Raw genomic sequence first — 18,591 nt, forward strand, 5'->3', positions numbered from 1 at the left:
AGGCGGTGGAGCATTTTCAGTGTTAACATCTATGGATGTTACTTCCTAGGTCACGACAGGATTTGAAGAATCACGTGGCCTTCACACAGCCTTAAATATCCCTCCATTCTCCTTGCTAACAATCACACAAAATTACATTGGTGAGAAAATATTATCCATAAAATGGATAACCATTAGAATGACAAATACAAATTGAAATAATTCAGTAAGGAAAGAGCAATCTGCACTTTATCAAACTATGCATTAACAGTCACTCAGGCAATGGGTGGTCTTGATCGGTGTGGGGGAAGGGACAGTTTGTTTGTGGTGCAATGTGCATTCCTTGTTTGGTATTCAGACCGCCAAGCCAGCCAAGGGTGGTGGGGCCCCAGAGTAACAACTCTGCAACACTAGAGAAGGACTGTCCGCCACATAAGAGGTCTCAGCTACCAGGCAAGGTCTTTTCTTCTGAGAGAGATACACACAGCATGTCAGGAGGCACATCTTGAGGAATCCTTTTTGCTAGCAGTTTCACCGTGCCCATGCAGCACAACAATGCTTTCCCAACATGGAAATATTCCCTGTAAGTGGAGGCACATTTTCAGTACCCATAGGATAAGTGACCCGATAGGTGACCCTTTCATGCTGGGGGGGTTTATCAGCAGATAAAGTACAAATTTGTTCACTGTCTACATCACTACTTTCTTGTGTTTGCAGAGCATCCATGTCCCTAATTTCGCACTCAACACAGTGCAACAATTGATTTTCACAAGTATTAAGAGTGACCATACTCAGGAATTGAATAATCTCTGGTCAGTGTTTGGGTATGGGAGTGACAACACAATTAGGTTCATTCATAGTCAACCTAGCTCATTTGAGTACTGTTGTTTTGGGGAAGAAGTAATGCAACAGAAATACCAACAAATATCACATCAGCTTCTTTATATTTTGTTTTGAGACTGGGCAGGAGTTGTTAGCAAACTCTTGGTCATGAAAGGAATTGCTTTATCTTTGGCACCAGCAGATACCAGTTGCTCCATTTTGGGTTAATTATCACAGCCATGATGTACCATAGTTTAGTAGATACTACAGTCAAGGTACCACATTTAACTGCTCAACAAATGTTCAAATGAGAGAGAGGACGACTTAGAGAGGATAGAAATCGTCTTTCCTGGGTCAACTGATCACAAAAGATGACAAACTGGTCACTATCCATAGGCCAAATTTACAGTGTGGGATAAAACTAATAATAACTTCTAAGTGATCTTATTTAGAACAACCAGTGCAAGGATGGTTCAAGAATGGTCTTCATTTAGCACAGAACACCTTCCACAAAAACTGGACTCAATGTGAACTCATTATAACCAGAGTAGAGTGAAGATTATTACCAGCATGTTCCTTTCACCTATCATCTGAATAAGGTAAAAGGTATAGCTTGAAAGTGATATATAGCAAATACATAAGAAATGGTCCTGGACAAAATACCCCTTAGCACAGAATTTGACTCTACCAATCTCTACTACTATCCAAAGTCCTCACTAAGTATTTTAGATAATTAACAAACGCCAACACATTTCTGTTAAATACATGTTTTCAATGTTATTGACATAGAAAAAAATACAGATATAAGGTAGAGAGTGAAGTGCCTTTATTCTTGTACAGTTGAGGTAGTCAATCTCTTCTGGTGTACAGTCTGTAAATCTTAAACCCCTCTGGTGGGCGCAGGCCTGAGGCTTTTTTTTTCAAGGCAAGACTAGCGGCTCAGTTCCATATGGAAAGAAATTGTTGTGGTCCCCAATGTTACATTTATAAGTCTAAGGCCAAGATGTCCAAACCTTAGGAACAGCGATTTATAAATTGCCATTCTTACCAAATTGAAATTAGGACATTGCAATTACTTATGTAAGAAAACTTACAACGTATAATTAGTGATTCCTATTTGGTCACAAATCGACCTACCTCATGAATATTGAGATAATTTGCAAACCATTAGGAATTGCAGCTATCACAGGGATGGTGGCCTGCTGAGTTACTCAGACCACAATGTCTGTGACTGCTGTTAAATAAAGCAATCTTTTTTTAAAAAATACAGCCCATTTTCCTTAAAGGAAAACAGGATGTGTTTAAAAAGAGAAAAAAATGAAACTTTGAGGTTACATGTTTTTAAGGGTAGGCAATGGTCAGTGGAACCACTGTCTGCTCTTAGAAATAATATTTCAACATTCTGAAAGAGGAAGAGGTCCCAAGGGGACCCCATCCCATTTGTGAACGGGTTACCACCACTTTTAAAATGGTGGTAAAGTATTTTTTGCGACTGGAATTTGGTCACAAAACAATAATACATACCTTACCAATTCAGGATCTGGTAGAAACACCCAAAACATGCCCCTTCCAAATACCAAATCGCAAATGCAACAAGTTACTGAATTACATTTTAAACATCCAAAAAAGCATTTTTTTGGTCGCAAACAGACCAATTCTGCAAATGGGACTATTTGTGACTGGAAAAATGCTTGTATATCTGCCCCCAAATGCTTTATGATTGAAGTTGCAGTGGCGTCTCAGGGCATTCATACTGGAGTCGCATAAACGTCTGGAAAGATCCAGTAGATTGAATAGTAGTCAGGGCAATAATCTCTGCAGTCTTAAGTGGTGAGGACGGCTACATGGAGATAGCTGTAATACAGGACTGTGAGAATTAATTTCCTTATGGAACCCTGCTCCTAGTCTCACTTTGAAAAAAAAATTATTAGGATACAGTCGTTTTGTGTACGTCCCCCAACTCTCTAACTTGCTGTTCGAGTTCAATTCATTTTTGTCACCTGTCTTTGTGGACTTTGCAAGTGAAATCAGCGTTCCCCATATGTATGCTTTTCGTGTGTCCCACAAAATATGTGTATCTTTGTTTACTCTGTATCATTCTGCTGTAGAAATGATGACAGAACCTCTGTGACTTGAGGTCTGTTGCTTTCGCTTTGTAATAAGCTGCCCCTTAATCTCCACCTACCGAAGGGTGTTTAGTATTTGGATACAATTAGGATCACTCTGTCCAACAGGACATTGTTATAGTTACTATAATTCTTCTTTTATACGTCCCACCCCTTTTCTGAGTTATATATATTGATTATTTAAAGACAAGTGACATACAGAGAAAGCCTGTTTATTAATGTCATCTTTCATTGCAATATGGTAACCAAGTCTGCTTGAATATATTCACAGTACTTAATTTAAAATTAATTCCCTGATCTAAATTATTTTTTTGAGTTATGAACTAGGTTTCAAGAAAATTTGATAATGTCATTTTTAATTATTCTATTATTTAAAGAGTATGGGTTTACTTAATGAAAATAAGTAAAAGGTTAGCACGGGCTTTTTATGCTAATTGTTTTTTTTCTAAAAAACAATGACCAGATTATGTTATATGAGCTAAGAACTGGGTGCAGTGGGTAAAAGAGGAGCTTCATGCTAAAAGACTTGAGACAGACCTTGCTGAATTGTAATGCCTACATTTGATGAAGCCTAATGGGAGGTGCATTTAACTTTCACTTGCTGGGCTTATCAGCCTGCCTACCAAAACCGACAATCACAGCAGACAATTATATTACACTGGACATTAGCCAAATTGTTCAAAATAGGTATCCTGATGTGATGCATCTTTGAAACTTTAATTAGATTCTTTCTTTGGTGTTAAGTATAGTTAGCAAAAGAGGTGAGGGTAGGATTTCAAATCTCGACATAAAGAAAACTTCATGCATTAACCAATTTGCTGCAATATGTATTGCTGTTTACACTACTCGTAACTGTTGCAGCTGCTATGTTCATTTTGATCATAGTTACTGTTCATATTGTGTGCACTAGGATAGGAATTTCATTTTAAAAATACATCTTTAAAATGTATCCATTGTTGCCTAGTGTTCTTGAGTGTGTATTTATATTATGAAAGAGGGCTTGTGTTCCACTAATCTTTTTTTTGATAGGTCACAAAATTGAGCATGAAATGCATCTCACTCCGATATTGCTCAGTTGTCCGTAGGGTGGTTGCCGTCCAACTGGCTTTCTGTCTCGGTTGGCACATTGACAAATTTCTTGGTGCCAGGGGATTTGGAAAACCTATCCTGGGCCGTGTTTTGGAACATTGATCAAGAAAGTCTATCACTTATGTTTTGTACTCTGCTGAGTAAAAGATACAGTCCATGTTGTTTGGATGTAAGCCTGCCCAGATATTGGATAGGCCTAGGTTCTCAAGCCACTCTCTTCCTCCTGGGATAGTTCCCCTTCATGCCTTGTTCCTGTTAGTAAGTTATCTGCTTTGCTATCCATAAATATGTTGAGATGACAACCGATTATAATGTTCTTGCCAGAGAACCAGACACTGGATAATACAGTATTTAGGATTTCTTCCTAGCTTTCATTCGGGCATTGTCTGAGATCAGAGCGGATGATTAATTTGCCAATCTTATAGCAATTGCAAGGACCATTACTTTTATCTCTGTTACAAACTCTTTAGACCATCTTGAAATGGTTTGGATAGTAAGGCAGTGACCTTCCTTTTTTTTTACATGATCTCTTTGGGGAACCATTGAAAGTGCATATGCTCCCTGTTTTTCTGTAAATGATTTGTCTCTCTTACCAGACACATATCATTCCTGAAAGTTGTTAAGCATTAGAGGATCGCTACTCTCTTGGCTGGGGTGTTAAGTCCTCTTAAATTTAGACTTATATTTAGACTTTTAGTTTAGGTGTTTCCAGGTGTTTCCAGTGGGCTTAAGTTTGAAGTGCAAGTGAATGTTTGACACAGCTTCCTTCAGGGATCCTTTATGTTATTCATTATAGGAGAATATTATGGTCTACGAAATGCTCCTGCTCCCAGCGATAACCCTCACTTTGCACTACTCGTTTCCAATAACAAATAAGGACTGAAACAGAACTTCTCATTCACACATCGAAAATTAATTGGGAAACAGAAGCTATCCATTTTTCATACCAAGGGAAGGGTCTCTTGTCAGAATTTGTAGTTCCATATATCAGTGCCACACCTCCCATCCGACCACCTGGTCTAACGGCACAATCCACCCATCCCTGCCTCAATACCAACCAGAGTTTTCAAGTATCTATCAATAGTCATACATGTTAGTTCCACGTTTTTAGACCTCTTGAGGCTAGGGTTCTTGCAACTCCACATTTCATTGGGATTTCATCACTTCTGCCATAGCTTTTAGTTAGTCCTTCTGTTTCTGGACTATCTTGCACCTGTAGGGGCTGTGCTTTTGTGGTGTCATAGTCTCCAGAGCCTGCTAACCCTCTGGTGCTTCATCTAAGTCAAGGATGCTACAGTCTTGCGTGAGAAAGCTCAGTTGGTGAAGTGGGCCCTTGCAGGGAAATATAATATGGATGGAATGACCCCAACAATATTTGAGACACCTTTACTGTGTAAAAGTTAATCTACAAGCCTGAACTCTTGACCCGTCTGAAGAATGATGGAGGATAAGTCATGGAAAAGGTGGATCGTGTGGCCCTTGAAGGTGACCTGATTCGTTACCCTGGCCATTGACATGATAGATTCTTTTTATTGACAGTAGTGGGCACAATTCAAGATGTCTGGGGGCAGCTTTTTTTGGCAGGCTCACAGTTCCATATGGTGTGTGCAGTCTAGCAATATATCCTCCTCCTTGAGGTCAGACTTGATGTGCAAGAACAGACTCTTTATGAAAGCTTCAATATCTCATCCTTCACAGTTCCTTAGGACTTCTATGATTCTAATTAGGGATGGGTTAAAAATTCCGCCCCACTGGCAAAGTTCGTGCAGTTTGCAGAGTCTGCCCACTCCACTTGAAGTGCAGAGCTCTGGGAAAGTTTTATTTCGCATGCGGCTTGCCAATGTTAAGTTGGCAAGCACGAGTTAGAATTTGCTTTCCCTAGTGTGATTTTCAGGTGATAGGATGCCTTCTGGTGAGATTTTTCAACACTGTCAGCCGCAGCAGTTCACGACCATTTGTGTTGAGAAAGCTACTGCTCAACTACAAAATATACTTGAGCGCCCGAAAGAAGCAGAACCCTCTGGCGTGCAGTGTACCTGATTTTACAGTGTGAAAAAGCTTCCGGCGCTAAAAATCAGCATGAGCACCGTGACATGCCCAATTTGTCCCACTCATGAAACTCTGAGAAATATCACACAGTTTTTCTGTAACTGCACTGAAATCTGCAGAGTGAAACTTTGTGAGTTCCAACCAGGCCTAATTCTAATGTTCTGTAAGATTAATTGGTTTTTGATGTCTTCTACATATGCTCAGCGATCCGTTAGTAATAGGATTTCTTGGTGCTTGACCTAAATTTCTTCTTCTCTTGTGTCCTAGCAGTTCTCCACACTGTGAACCATGGTGTTGCACCTTGTTTGATGTGATACAGATCTTTTGAAAAGTCGGACTCAAAATGCAATAACATATGCCTCAGAAAAGCTCCTCCATGAAGGAACATGTTACAAGAGGTTCTGTGCCTGTGAGGTTTTTGCGGTTCTCTTCCAATGAGATGGGGTTGCTGGGTTTAGTATGAGAATTTATTTTGTGAGTCGCTGCAATTATCTTTCATTGATCTCTTTCTTGGTTGTACTTGGTTATGCTTGTGGCCATTTCTAGCTGAGGTCTGACAATCTGGTTGGTTGGGGCTGCATTGTCAGAGTTTTCAATCCCTTAGGTAAGTGTTTCTGCCCTTAAGATGATTTAGCCATCTTGTGGGCATTTTGGCAGAGGCACAAGGACAGGGGATAAAGAGGCAATCTTTCTTTTTTGCAGTTGGGCTAGTGGCTGTCCCATGAAGTTGCCCCCCCTTCTTTCCCTTGACATGGAGGTACTGCGTGTTTTGCTCTGCTACCCAAGAGCATATAGGAGGCAGTTGTACCCCTGAATTTGTGCAATGTCTACTTCCATCTCTTTGTTAATAGTAGTAAGTGGTGGGGTATGGTAGTACCCGCACTGTACACAGGTCACTATCTCCCAGGATAATCATTTCTAAAGGCCGGGCTCCCCTCTTCAATTACTGATGGGCCAGCCAGTAAGCATGCTGTTCCTTGTGCAACCATTAACAGAGAGGTATTTACAACACGGGGACTTGGGCTTTTTCACCCCTGCTAACCTTCAGGGCTTACTGTTGCTAGTTCATGCTTCCTAGCTAAACCACATTGGTCCATGACCTATCCTCTGGACTTATGTTTCAAGTTGACAGTGCTTTGTCCCAAGATTGTGGGGTGCCTGGTGTTTCTTGTGGACTGTCTCAGTGTTGCTTTTCACTGTATTACTCCCATGGGTCCACAAGTTGCACATCGTTCTTTACCTCAAGAGGCCCATACTTTATCCATGATCCCTTTTGGGTTCACTCATAGAGCAGGATTCCCTTCTTCTTCTTTGGGCTTCATTAGTAGTGCTCCATACATCCATCAATGTGGCACGCCCTGCTGAAGCAGGTTAAGCAGTCACTCACTGCCACCAGGGTCCTCTGATTGGATGCTTAATGGACAGGCTCTAGATCAAAGTGCGGCCACTTTAAGTCTGGCTATGTACAAGTGGTTCCAACAGCTCACCAGTTGGGCTCTAGTGTCAGGTGGGTTTCCCTGCTCTTGTGCCCTTCTTTGAGTGCTCAGGAAATATCCAATAAAAATTGTTTTCATGTGGCTCTAAACAGTGAGAAGAGGAGAATGTCTCACCTCTCTGTCATCTTGGCTCAGCCCCCCTTTTTTAGGTGTAATGCATGTCATTGGAAAATATGGGTCTTATTGGTGCAAAGATAAGATACTATCAACTATGTGCTACTGGAACTTAAATATATAGTTTAAACACCCAATGAAGTATAAAAACAAAGAAAAAGGAAAGAAAACAGTGCTTGCGGTGTTCAATGTTGGCCCACCAGACCTGTCAATGAAAGTAATTTCTTTTTAAGGTGACATGCACAAATGATCACGAGAAATCCAATCACTCACAGTTCTAGAGAGCCAATGGCTGAAGTGCGCTGTCCTTTGCTGTGTGCTGTGGAGAGCAGAGGCAAAATGTAAATGACAGTTCAACTGACCAATTGATGAAGAGTGCTGACCCAAATCCTCTTGATGTATATATATGTATCTATATTATTTATGTTATTTTTTTACAAGTCTGGCAAAATGGCTAAATCTGTCTCAACGGCAGACCTTAAAATGGGCTTACCATTAATCAATAAAAATTGTCTCTGCTTATAAGGGGACTGAGTGATCTAACCCTTTCTTCCATCGAGGGGAGATCTTCATCGCCACAGAGCCTAAGTCACTTATCATAATATGCTAAAGAAATAAGGACTAGGTGGTCTGCCATTGAAGTCTTAATAACCTTCTTTGCTGTGTGTCCTGAGTGGTGGCATAGAAATGTAAATTTCTAGACATGATGGACATATTTCAAGTTCATCAGGGATGCCCATTAAGTTCAGGTTGTCAGAAGATCTCACTTTAATGTAATGACACTCAAATGACACTTCAGAATACACTGACTAACAACACGTTTATCTCTAACAATGAACCAATTTTGTACCTAGAGCTAAGACATGATTTGCAATCGGTTTACAGAACCACCTCATAAAATAAGCTGGTTTAGCATAATAAAAAATTACCACCCTTTGTGAACCTTCCAGTAGGTGACGAACTGGAAGAGTTGTATTCTGCACAAAGCGCAATGATACAACTAAATCAACAGAAAACAATGATCTTACACCTTCAATTGTGCTTTCAGAACTGGTGGTTGATGAAGCAATAGAGACAGCACAGACCATATTTAATTAACATCTAAAATCATGGTGCTGCATTACCGAGCTGGCGTCTCGTTTGTTGATGCTGTACTTCTATAGCAAGAGATATCATTTCATTATGTTACAGTTACTTATGTTTCCAAAGTGCATAGATTATGATGTTTGGTGTAGATACATTTTCAAGACACTTTAATATACTATCTTTCACAAATGTAATAAAGTTGATTAGAGTTGCAGTCCAAGCATGAAGATTTAGCAGAGCAATATCCTCTTCATGTCAAGAAAACCACTAAAGCGGGGTAGCTTTCTAGAGTTGATACTTATCCAATATATGATGCAGTGGGGTATGAACAAGAATGTGTTAACAAGTGTTGACCTGAACTCATTTTCTAATACAATCTCTTTTGATTGTGAAAAGGAAGTCAGAAATATTACTCTTGTGATCCACTATGACATTATCAAATTTATGGATTCTGACACTGAAACATTTATTGGTATTCTTGCTCTTTATTGGAATGGAATACATCATCAAGTTTACGTTGACTTTTTTATAGACTGAGAGTGCTTCAGTGCCATGTGAAACAGCTAAATGGGAAACTGATTCCATTTAATCTAATGACGTTGTAGCCCTCAATGCTAAAAACACTTTTGAAGTGTGGGAAGTAGCAACCCCTTTTTACCAGGAACTATATTGTCTTCTTGCATGAGTATCTTCATCACAGCATCACAGTTACACACTAAGCAATATTTAGGCTGCCTATGTTAGTCAAATCTTGTTTCCCTAACTTCATCCTGAAGTCACCCTGAAGTCTTCCGGACAGCGCGTCCAGGGGTAGGTGTAGCCGCCCACTGCCAGGCTCTTTACACAGTGTGTTAACTGAACCTGACCAATGGCCCGCGTGAACCCATAAAGCCCTAACTCAATGTGGGAGGGGTGACGAATAGGAATTACACTAAGGGTCACAATAGACTTAAGTAAGTGACTGACGATAATTTTTTGTTTGACTGTCATCTCTGATATATGATAGCCAATTTAGCTTGTAGTTGGAGAAGTCTTTTATACTAGGTCCTGAAGAAGCGTCATTGGATCCACATGGACCACGAAGACGCGAAACATGTCGACCCGATTTTGAGGTAGGTCCCATAATTGTCTGACCCACCGCTATTAGATATACAGTTAGAGAGTGACAGAGCATTATCTCTATCTCACTCTCCTGATCTATATTTTAACCTTGGCCTTCACCCCACATAGATAGAATAAAGTTAAGTACTCATTAAGGGTCCTGAGCCAATTTTATTTTTCTTTCTTTGAACTCTCCCCATTTTCTTTCTCCCTACTCATTTGCGGGATAGAGTGGCATCATTGAGAAAAGATCTCTGGCAAAGAGCCCCCCGGAAGGGTGGTGCCCGTCAGACATTGCAGCGCCGGTCTGACGAGGAGCTTGTCCGATGATGAAGCATGACACCCATTTGGGTGTGTGAGGACTCTTGCTCCTATTAAATAGGACTCCAGAGTACTCGTCCTGTCTTCCCTTGTGACCTAGGAACAGTGTATTTCAGTAGTAGTAACTGTCATTGGAGGGTATACACTGGACCTTTAATCCTCCATATCCCCTTTATTTTTGATGTCACCCTGAAGTCACCCTGGGATATAAGTTGCTCAGCACAATATCAGAGGCCAAAGGAACATAGAAGTTAATGGTTCACCCATAGCCCCAAGCGACTTTCACCAATCAGATTAGTGTACAAATATTTGCCAGAGATGCCTGGAACTAAACCCTGCACATTCTGCACTTCCTAATGCTACAATGCTGAATATTATTGTATCTCCTCTGATGCACTCACACAGGGCTCACTGGAAGACTTGGAACCCAATTAGAGCCTTTTTCCTAGGTTAGGCAGAATTAGATATCAGCGTGTTGCTTGCTTGTCTTCCACTTTTATTCCATATTACATTGGTATCATATTAACAAAAAGCTATAGAAGACAACATTTGTATGGGGTCCACTCTTTACGTTACTTTGTAAGGACACAAAATACATTAAACTGTCTTTGCCGCTCAAAGCTCAAAGCACATGCAGCTCAGACACACGCTGTGCAGACACTGCAAAACTTGGATCAGCTGTTTAACTTATTTATATACTTACCTTGTCACACCAATTGAACGTATAGATGCTAGTATCACTATTCACTTTTGCCCAATCTCTTCTAACGTCTCCAGTCCCAGACACAAATACACATGAGCTCATATAAGCTCCTAAATCAACACTCAAAGTGAAAATGTGTTACTCCATTCAGTTGCCATGCTGCAATAAAACAAACTCCGACTTACAGAATGGCCTAACCTGCACTATTATCTGGAACTTTTGCAGGTTCCAGTTGAGAAGGGTTAGTTCTCCAGTTCATCACCATTTTTACTTTTATTTTGGGAGTCCAATTTTTTTAACAAAATCTTGTTGAAAGTCTCTTTATTTACCTTATTGAAACGTTGTTCCCTTCCCTCTTCTACCAATGGAAAACTTCAAATCTGCGTCCCAGTTCAAAAATCAACATTACAGTTTTGGCTCTGTTCCCACTGTCATATTTTAAGTCTTAATTTGAAAGCAACTTTTAAGGAGCTCATTTAATCATGAGTGGACTTGGGGCAAAGATGGACTGTGTCGGTGAAGGCCCTGCCTTTTCTGGCTTTGCAGAGTCTATGCCTCAATATTAACAAGCATTTGCAATGCAACGGGTCTCGCGTTTGCTCATGTTAGAGCTGATAGCGTTGTAAACTCCTAACCCGACTTTTCACCTATCGGCAAATGTGCATTTATGTACGTAACCCGAAAAAGTGCAATTAACTATGTAAAGCGCCTGACTTCTGCCAAGCGAAATCGCGCTAGTAAATTTGAGAAAAAGTAGTCCACGAGCCAGACAGAAAACAGCGAGCCACGCATGTTTTCTGTACTTGGTCGATGCGCTCGAGGAGGGCTAGCCACCGGAAAAGGCATGACGTATGCATGCCTTCGACTAATGAAAGCAAGCAGATTTTATTAGGCAAGTCCACAAACCAATGAAAAACACTGACATAAGGTCTACAGGGCTCCGAGCCCTTTTCTAAACACTAAAGCGTCTTGCTGCGATACGCATGTGCGAGCGCATGCAACACAGGCTCGACCCTAAAAATGTCCTGCCACTGTTGCAGGAAATGTTCACTAGAATAACTCTGTCAGGTACAATGAGAGCACATTTGGTAACAATGTAATGCCAGGCAAGCCAACATGTCATGGAGGCCAAACTCTCCATTGTTTCTGTTTTACAGAGGCAGACCCCTAAAGCAGGGTTTCTTTCCAAACAAAAATCGCAATATCAATAACATGCACAGAATTTCTTTCTTCAGTGTGTGCTCACTGCTTTTCTCTTCTGCTTGTGAGCCTTGTGACTTTCATGGTAGTTGCGAACAAGAGTAGCATCAAAAGGGCTGTCATACATAGGGAGGGCCTTCAGATGCTTTTATGTCAGCAAACTTTTGACACATGGGCCGAAAGCATAGTGTTTGCGATGACAGAGTCAGATAAGGATATGATGTTAGAAACCAAGCACTTCCACTGTCTCTATATAAAGTGGAAAAACTGCACCACTCCAAATGACACCCTCAATCTCTGAACATTCTGGACTGAATATATTGACTCCTACAGGGGCTCCCGATGCATAATCAGTCTCATCTTGTTATTTGTTACCAAGATCTCTCAGACTTTAGAAAAGAGCCACTGGGTTGGCCGCTTGGAGTGGCCCTTGCATTGGTACTGCTTCTAAGCAGAAAAGCTGCATCAAGCTTATTAAACCCTGACTTACAGTTTGGCTGATAGGGTAATCTGTCACAAGCATGACAAAGCACCCTGCCCAAAAAACCCTTGATCTGCATGCTTAATTTGGAAATGAGCAGACCTTAAGTATTCCATCAACGGAATACTTCCTCTGATGTTTAAAAGGAGACAACATCTAGAGTGTGGGGATCATTAGTTTTTTTTGTTTTTATAAAACAAACTACTATTTCGGAAGTTTTTTTGAACATCAAAAAATGTCACAGTTTGGTGAACAGCCATTGAAAGCAATGCTGGCCATCCAACAAACATTTTCAACATCGAAAATAACCTCTGTTATGGTGGTTTCCTTCAATGTACAGAAATGAGTGCTGAACCTACAGTCATCCCTAAGCATGGTAAGTGGTAGTCCATCAGGATGTCGGAGATAATGTCCTCTGCCACCCTGATGGTAGTATCTCCATCTGCCTGACAAATTGCCTGACAGACTGTATTCTGCAAAACCCTAAATCAGGCTCTTAGTGACAAAAGGCATCATCATGTTTGAAAACAATTCACACACTTCCATGGACACCAAAACCACTGACACAAAAGATTACTTTTAATCTTATGCTCGGATATTTTTACTACTAGGCCCCTGGGTACAAGTTGCACAGTATTGGAGAGGTGCATTCTCTGCACCCCAAGTTACTGGTACCTTTCTGTATCATCCTGTCAATACCATTTGGTTACTGGTTATACCTCTCAGAATGGGGCATAACTATACAAGCAAAGATTTACTGTGCAGAATTCCTCATGGTATTCCATATATACCACCTGCTCTGGGCAAGTGGAAAATGGGAATGGGAACAGAGGCTTCTTTGCAGTGCTAGAAAGGAAGGAGGTGGGTGGGGAGCATATTGGAAGAATGCATAAAAAAAGTGCCCTTGATGTAGAAAGAGGTTGGGCTGTGACAGAGTCAGTATTGGCTGCTGCTGTTGCAGTCGAAGTCTCACGCAATTTTACTGGCAGACAAATGCAGCCAATAAAATCGGATTTGGTGTTCCCTCACCCAAGAAAAACAGATGCAGCAATTCCAGCCATGACTGGGCAGATTAAGGCAGAATTCCTGCAAGGAATCCCGCCCCATCCAACTTGTAATCAGAGCATTAATAGGTTATTTCAGGTATTGATATAAATCACACATTAAAAGCTGAACAACATAATTAATTTATCTTTGCAGTGGAATTTAGGTTTGATTTCATTGTAAATCGAAAATGCAACTACAAACATTAAAATGTTGGAACCAGTGATTGGAATATCATCTCTTGGTGATATACAGTCCTTTCATAATGGTGAACATACCAGATGCTCAAAGAACACTTTTCACTGCACAAACCCCAATTCTATTGTCGTGAAACTCACATCAAAATGACAGGACTGGAGCCAGCACCACCTAGTATGAGGGACTGAGTCCGTGTGGCAGCTGTCTGCCTAACCCTTTCGACTAGCTAGCAGCACCTCACAGATACTGTAGGTAAAAGTGATTTGTGGCACCCATCGCAAGACATGCTTAGACTCCTGAGAGAAATTGTGAGGGATAGATATTGTGCCCCCTTCTCTCAGTTAAACAAGTCTCATACATGTAAAGTCAAGCAGAAGGATATCTTGGTTCAATAGAATTTATTCAAGCAAATGAATTCTATGTAAAAAGGCATGAAGCGCAATCATGAGTATCATGAAACCAGACACTATTACAATGGTGACCAAGAAAGTGAAACATAGAAAAAGTCCACCATATTTTTTTGTCATAACAGTATTACCAATATTCCTACACACACTTTTACGATTTCTACACACGAACAAGTAGCAGTGACAGCCCTAATCCACCCATCTAGTTCCAGGAGTGTAGAACAAGCCCCTTACCTGTGTTGAAGGTAAAGGAGAGATTGATTAGCCTGCTGGAAATCCTCCTCCGTGACAAAGGAGGAAGTGCCAAGTTTCTGCTTAAACTGCAGAGGTAATGGGCAGCATAAGACGGCGATCTGACTGGAATGTCCCCTCTAAAGATACTAAGCCAGCCTGTCAATTATAATAAACATTGTGCTATTCTAGGAACTCCCGTGGCCTGACAACACGTCCCTCTGTGTAAGTTAGACAGTATACTTTCTGAACAGATGATAGCCGGGAACCAACCATATGTAGCCTTGATGCAAGCACAAAATGAAATGTTGTGCAAAGCAATGAATAACAAAGTTCTGCTTGGAAGGACAACAGATAAGAATAATAAAACATTACCACTAAAATTATGCCATGCTAAAATAATAAAAGGAAAAAAATGCCAAGTGACTCGGTGAAGGGTCACTGGCCTCAGACCTACACTAAAATGGGCAAAATAAGTGTGAGTATGTGACTAAAGACTAACCTCACAACACTATCCATATCTTCAATTGAGACACACACACTAACACACCAGACCAGGTTGGTGGGAGTGCAAGAGTTCAGTACTCTTGAGGTTAAAAGAACTACAGAGGAATTGGGGAAGAAGGACTTCTACAGGTTATATAGAGCATCAGTGATTAACATCCAGACCCACTGTGGGCACCTCAGCAGGCTTGGGAAACTGATCTGAGTGAGATAGATGACAGGGATTAGGTAGACACCATTTTGCCTTCCTGGACTCTCAGCATATCTTCATGTCTATGTCTGATAGAATTCAAATATCTCCACCTTTTTTTACTAAACACCAGCTAGATTCTGGCAGATGGGGAGTGCATTAGAACCCACTGCACCAGGTGTAACATAAAGATGGATGACTTCTCCGTATGGTCTGGTTATGCCCTGTGTTGACCGGATACTGGGCCAAAATATACTGAACCCTTGGGCCTGTTATTGGATAAGAAAAATAACTTCACTCAAAATGAACTTGGTGGGAGTTCAGGACACGTGTCTGTCCATGCCAAACTTGCTCCTTTGTTGGGATTGGCCTCTTGGCTGCCAAAAGGCAGTGGCCTGATATTGGCTGAGCGCTATAGTGAGGACCCACAATGGGTGAAGTGACTAGAGTCATGGACTTCTTTGCGAAATCTGAGGAAGTGATTTATAAAATACGAGGGGCATCACTAAATCATGTGAAAATCTGGAATTGACGGAGGGACCACTCCCTGACGTAATAATGTTTATACATATCCTGTGATTTGACCTAGTTTGAAACAGCCCTGTGCCCTGTAACTATAATACCCCATTGCTTTAATAAAGGCACATTAAATACCTGTCACAAACAATGTAGTTGTATTATTGATAGTAACTAAAGGCCTCATTATGAGTATGGCAAGCCAACAGTCATCCTGCCAGCCCCATGGAGAGGAGACCGCCGCAGCGCTGACGGTCAATCCCCTCCGGGCCCATTACGAGGTTTCCATAGGCCTGCCTGTCGGAAAGCTAAAAAAACTGAGGTTTCCACCAGTCAGCCCAGTGGAAACTGTGCGGCAGCATTGGCCTCAGCTCCTAATGGAGCCAAGGCAAATGTCCTTTCACAGAGGTCCTCGGAATGCACACTTTGTGCAGTAGCAGCTGGGCAGGGTTCCCCTGTGACCCCCAGCACTATGTTTCCACAAGCCTTTCCCCGGGGTCCTCACCATGGAAGAGCTGATGGAAAAAGGAGTTATGATCAGCACGGCAGTGCTGAGTTCAGCACCACTGTGGCTGACGAGTCCGACAGCCGTAAGCCTGTCAGGAACCTTGTTCCCGGCAGTGACAGCATTCCCCTGGTGGTCCGACTGCCAAGGTTGTAATTCGGTGGTTGGACCGCCTGGAGGGCGGCGGACCGACCGCCACCATAAGGCTGACAGTCTTAAGACCGCCAGCCTGGTAATGAGGCCCTAAATCTATTGTTCACCCTTGCTGTACTATTGATTTAATAAAAACACTGCTAAAAAGATTTATAAAAAAATTGATACCTGTATCCAATCTGTATATTTCACCTGTATTTCCGTAAACTCACTGCAAAAACAAAGTATGACCAATATGCATACAACCGTGAAATGTAGAGCTGTGACCATGCTCTGTTGCCTGCCTCCTGCACTATGTAATCATGCCTTTTCATATGTACAAAACTAAACTGCGCTTCAGTAACAAGTTCCTGAATAACAATATAGGTTTGTGACCAAACATCGATTTGGGCATCCTCTCAAATACTGAATAGGTTTGCATGTGCTAAGGTTAATGTTTGGCGGATGAACTAAGGTTACAAAACATTAATCTTTTGCCACCTCATCAAAAGGAGGTGGTAAGCACTTGCAAACTGGAGGTGCTTTACAAGGGACCCCTTTTTTATTTGCCAATGTTGACAAAGCCATTTTTAAGAATAGGCAGTAATCCATTGGACCACTGACTACGCTTAAAAAGTTAAAATTACACTTTTACTTTTTTAAATGTATCCTGTTTTCCTTCAAGGAAAATGGGTTGCATTTTAAAAACTGCTTAATTTAAAAGCAGCTAGAGACATGGTGGTCTGCTGACCACCGCAGCCCACCATCACTGTGTTGGTTGATTCCTAAGGGGTTGTAACTTGTGACCTACTTCATTAAAAGGTATGTAGGTTAACCAACTAGTAATCCGTAATCTGCAAACCAACCTATTAATATATAGGTCAGTTCGCAAATTCCCATGCTGGTTGCAAAAATACTGGTTGCAAATTATGACCAGCATTTTGCAACCACTCCTTAGTACATCTGGACCTAAAAGTTTTGACAGTAAAACACACATTTTCCTAGATTGGCAGAAAAACATTGTCAACTAAAAACAAAACAAAATCGGAATCATGCTCATATATTCATTAAATAAAAACAACGTGGAGTCATGGCGTGGTACAACACTATTGAGTTCTAAATGCCAGCAGCAAGACATCACAGCATTGTTACAAAATGCAGGTGTGGCATTCCAATACTAAATCTGCACTCTCCCATGGTTTCACACCATTATTATACTGTGCAAGTTGACATCTGGCTGTCTATATTGTTGCAGGTTAAACATTTTGGCCCTCATCCTGACCTTGGCGGGCGGCGGAGGCCGCCCGCCAAAGTCCCGCCGTCAGGTTACCGTTCCGCGGTCGAAAGACCGCGGCGGTAATTCTGACATTCCCGCTGGGCTGGCGGGCGGCCGCCTTCAGGCCGCCCGCCAGCCCAGCGGGAAAGAGGCTTCCACGATGAAGCCGGCTCGGAATCGAGCCGGCGGAGTGGAAGCTGTGCGACGGGTGCAGTTGCACCCGTCGCGTATTTCACTGTCTGCGCAGCAGACAGTGAAATACATTTAGGGGCCCTCTTACGGGGGCCCCTGCAGTGCCCATGCCAGTGGCATGGGCACTGCAGGGGCCCCCAGGGGCCCCGCGACCCCCCCTACTGCCATCCGGTTCCCGGCGGGCGGACCGCCGGGAACTGGATGGCGGTAGGGGGGGGTCGGAATCCCCTCGGCGGCGCAGCAAGCTGCGCCGCCTTGGAGGATTCCAAGGGGCAGCGGAAAACCGGCAGGAGACCGCCGGTTTTCCTGCACTGACCGCAGCCAAAGCGCCGCGGTCAGAATGCCCTGCGGGGCACCGCCGGTCTGTCGGCGGTGCTCCCGCCGACCCTGGCCCCGGCGGTCTAAGACCGCCGGGGTTAGAATCACCCCCTTTGTATTGTATAATGTGACATGCAATGAACGGTATTCTTTCATGTCACCTATCTGACAACAGAGTGGCAGTTTGGCACCAGTGCATCCAGGTCCAGCTTTGGTGTGGTGCGACTGGTGCAGCCGCACCTGGCACTGAGTTTGCAGAGCGCTGCATTTAGAAATAACTTATGGGTTTAAAACCACCTGGTGCAGAGTTCCTCGTGTGTCTAGCAGTTTTTAAGCAAAAATAAAAAATGCGAAGATAACTCAGGTGAATAACGTTCCTGCTGGAGAGAGATGGGGTTTTGTCTGTTGACATTTTTGACTCATCATAAAGTAGCACAGAGGGTTTATGTGCCTGCTGCAAAGAGCATGAACCCTACAGGTCACAGTACTGTATATTATGTGGATAGCTCAG

General features: G+C 42.2%; 1 protein-coding gene across 3 annotated transcripts in view; it reads right to left on the bottom strand.

The window, feature by feature from the left end:
• The window catches only part of PTPRN2 (protein tyrosine phosphatase receptor type N2), a 2,126,515-nt gene that overhangs the window by 1,261,170 nt on the left and 846,754 nt on the right, over nt 1–18,591 (bottom strand). The gene's annotated exons all lie outside the window — the stretch shown is intronic.

This window comes from Pleurodeles waltl, chromosome 10, assembly GCF_031143425.1.
Source record: "Pleurodeles waltl isolate 20211129_DDA chromosome 10, aPleWal1.hap1.20221129, whole genome shotgun sequence".
In the NCBI taxonomy this organism is placed as follows: Eukaryota; Metazoa; Chordata; class Amphibia; order Caudata; family Salamandridae; genus Pleurodeles; species Pleurodeles waltl.